At 50.8% G+C, this 3,606-nt stretch overlaps 1 long non-coding RNA gene across 1 annotated transcript; it reads left to right on the plus strand.

Annotated features, from left to right (window-relative positions):
• Positions 1 to 2,377: 2,377 nt before the first annotated feature.
• Positions 2,378 to 3,334, plus strand: LOC127304522 (uncharacterized). The gene is made up of 3 exons (XR_007853425.2): positions 2,378 to 2,455; positions 3,023 to 3,140; positions 3,242 to 3,334. It is a non-coding gene; the product is annotated as an uncharacterized lncRNA (long non-coding RNA).
• The last annotated feature ends 272 nt before the right edge of the window (positions 3,335 to 3,606 follow it).

The following is a 3,606-nucleotide window of genomic DNA, read 5'->3' on the forward strand; positions in this document are numbered from 1 at the left end:
CCCCCCGCCGCCGCCGGCGGGAGCCGCCGGGCAAAGCCCGGGCGGTGCTGGCGGCGGCGGTTCCTCTCTCTCCCGTGCGTCTGGGAGGCCCGACGGGGCGGGTCTGACCAGGCGGCGTTGGAGGACGCCGGCTCCGGCCCAGGCCGGCGTGGATCCGCCGTGGTTGGCGGCGAGGCGTGCGCTCGCGGCGGTGGTGCCCTTTGCCTCCGTCGGCCCGACGCTGTCTTTGTTTACGGCGGCGGCCGATCTGGGCCCGCGGGCCTAGATCTGGGTCTGGAGGGCCCGGCCGATTTGGGTGGTCTTCTGCTCGTGCGCTGCACGCAGGACCTCCTCTGCTACCTTCCGTCGCGGCTGGTGGTCGTGCCCGGATTGGACCGGCAGCGCTGGTTTTCGCGATCCGCCCGTTCGGGCTTGTCGGAGCTCGGTTGAGCTTCCGGCGGTGGGGTGTCGTTGGGGCGACGTCCCCACATTCGCAGGTCGTTGGGGCGACGTCCTTGCTAGCCATCCAGGACGTGGTCCTTGGGCCTGGCTCGATCGCAGCAGCTTCTCCGGCGGCTGCGGTCTGTTCTCCCTCCGACCAATTTGGTCGTGCTTGTGCAGGTGTGCTCCCGCGCTGGGGATGGTGGACTTCGTGGTGCCGCCAATCTAGGGTCTTGGACGCCTAGAGCAGGGTCTGGCCGAACCCTCCGCCAGCCAGCACGTGTTTCCTGCGGTTGAGTCGAGTTGGGGCTAGCTCATAGTGCGACTTAGGTTAGAGGCGCGGCAGTGATCTCCGCCTTGTTCGCTCTACGTCCTCGCGACGGCGTCCGGATTTTCTATCCAGGTTTGGACCTCGGCGAAAGCTGCATATGGCTACGGCTTTGTGCGGCGACGGCGTCACCTGCGGGTGTCGTTCCCTTGTTGAAGGCGTCCCGATGATGGTCCTCCTGTTCGAAATGATGGATTCCATCCCTCTGCCTCAATCTGCTCCTCTTGGAGGCCTCGCTTCGTGTAAGCTTCTCTGGTAGTGCCTTGTGGAACACTGTGTGACCTCTCGATGGTGTCGCAGCCCTCTCACAACGTTGGCCTGGCTGCTTTTACACGGCTTGCTACGGTAGCTGATTTCCTTCCTAGCGCCTTGGGGGGCTTTGCTAGGTCGGCGTCTGGTCGCAGCTCTTGCCGGTGTGCCTATCCCAATGCCGGGGGATGATGTTGTGTGTTTGGTCTGGACCTAGCCTGAGCTCCATGGGTGGTGGTTCTCGGGTCTGGGTGAAAACTTTGCAGGTCCTTCTCTGCCGACGACGATGCCGCACTCTTGCGCCATTCACCTTCTTGGAGGCGTCGCCGCTAGACCCCCCCTCCTTTGGTTCCTCAAGCTCTGCCAGGTGGCCGGCCCGTTGCTGAGTTCCCCCTTGAGTTGCAGTCTTGGTGCGGTGGAGGTTTGTTAGCGTGGGCACGGTCGCGATCCCTCCGGTGCAACAGAAGACAAGGCTCCCTCTTCCTGGATCATATGGCGCTTCGGCTTGCTTTTCTGTGTTGTCTTTTGTTGCGGTTTGGGTTGTGCCCTTGGCGCCTGTGTGTTGTAATCTTGGTGTAACTCCTGGCCGATTGATGGCTTCGTTAATTCAAAGCCGGGCTCACTTCGAGCCTTCCGTCTAAAAAAGAAGACGGGCGCGTCGAGGTTGATTTTGAGCGCCATGGCTCGATTCCGCATGGGAGGACAACAATGAGAGGCCGGCGGTGCTCATGGGCCACTCGCCGGAGCTTCGGGTGGCCTGGAACGGTGGGGCGTGGTGGCGGCTGGCCGGCTAGGGTTCGCACGCGTGCGCGGAAGAGATCCAGGGGGAGTGAGAAGAGGGTTTGGCGGGGCTAAGGCTTGCTGTAGCGGCGGCGGAGGGGGTCTTGTAGGCCACGAGGGTCGGCGGCGCGAATCGTGGCGCAGGCGAGCGACGGGAGCTCGACAGCAAGCTCCTTCTTCGATCGTGAGGTTGAAGATGAGCAGAGAGGTACGTTGGCTGGTCTTGGATCGCTGGTTGGGCCGGGCTGCTGGGCTGCGTGAGGGAAAACAAAGGGATAAAGGAGTTGGGCTGCGCCCAAAAACAGGGAAGGGATTTTCTTCTTCTTTTTTCCAAACTTCTACTCTCATTTGTATTCAAAATACTCTGATGTTTCAAAATCATTTGGAGATTCTAACTTTTCTGAAACTTTCAAGATAACAATGGACATCTTTCAAAGCACAAGTGCAATGTATTTTAGTTTGAAACTTTTGAATCATTTTGAGCATTTGAAATCACAGAGATATTCAAACCAACATTAGGGTTTTCAACATATTTCCATTATGCATTTTTCTTAGGAAATCATGATGCACATGATGCACAAACAAAACAGGGATGTTACAGATCAACAGTCATAGGAGCGGGTCTTTTATACCTTCTTCCGTTTTGCTCAAGTGTTTGGATTTGTGGAAGAAATTCAAGTATGGTTTCCCTTTCAGTACCATATATATAGGCCTCTCCCCCATGTTCATTGTATATATTTTGATATGGTTATGCAATAGGAGAGATGGTGATTTGGTCATCGTTTTCCAAGATACAAATACATATAACTATAATGATATTAACTTGTAAATTTTATTGCTTTTACAAAAATCATTTATTAGTAGAACCATGCTGAAGAAAAATGCACAATGATTCATGATGCCAATTTTACTAGGGAATGAAGTGTTGATCACTTAAGTCCTACATACTTTTTTCAATGTTATTTATAGGAAAGGTTAAAAATAAAGTTCAGTACATAAATGTGGTTTTTTATTTTAACAATAGTGAGACTTTGAAAGATCATAAGCAAAGGTTCTGTGTTAACTCGCACGCAAAAAAAGGTTCCGTGTTAATTCAATTTTAAATATTTGGACTACTACATGCAATTTTTTAACATGTTAGACATAATTTGGATTTTTGGCAAAAGTGGCACAATTAAAACGGTTATTTGGTCTTGTAGAACTATCTTTTTTCAAATGTGCTAAATGCTTATCTCTATGGTATAGGTCCATTCCTCGCCCCCACCTTGGAATGTGGTTTTCAGGTATCAAGCTTTTAGATCTTGTTCGAGTGGAGAAGCTATGGCAAAAGTATAAGATCGATGATGGTCTTATTGTTGAAGAGGTTTAATAATGTTAATTGTGTGTTGTGTGTGTGCTTGCTGTTTGAGAACCTGAAGGTGCTTCACTCACCATTCATATTATTGTTAATTGAACCTTAATTAGGTTTCAAAAGGATCACACGCTGAGGAAGTTGGAATCCGAAGAGGTGGTATTATTGAATGTTTGAATGGAGAGCGGATTTCCAATACAGTTCAGGCAGGTCTACTTACAGAATTATCAGAAAAAGTGCGCTGCAATCTCATTTAAGCTATTTTAGGAGGTGTTCTTTTTCAAGTGCGAAGTTTCAGCCACGCTAGCTTTGTTTCTACCTCGTCTGAATGGAAAGTTGGAAATCGTGGCACTCGGGAGGAATATTTAATATTAGAGGGAAATCTCTATGCGTAGAATGTTTCTTGGATGGTGGTGTGTAATATATAATAGTTAGTGTTGTCAAAGATTTTAGTGTTCTGTTGCAAATTAATATCTTT

Source organism: Lolium perenne, chromosome 5, assembly GCF_019359855.2.
Source record: "Lolium perenne isolate Kyuss_39 chromosome 5, Kyuss_2.0, whole genome shotgun sequence".
NCBI lineage: Eukaryota > Viridiplantae > Streptophyta > Magnoliopsida > Poales > Poaceae > Lolium > Lolium perenne.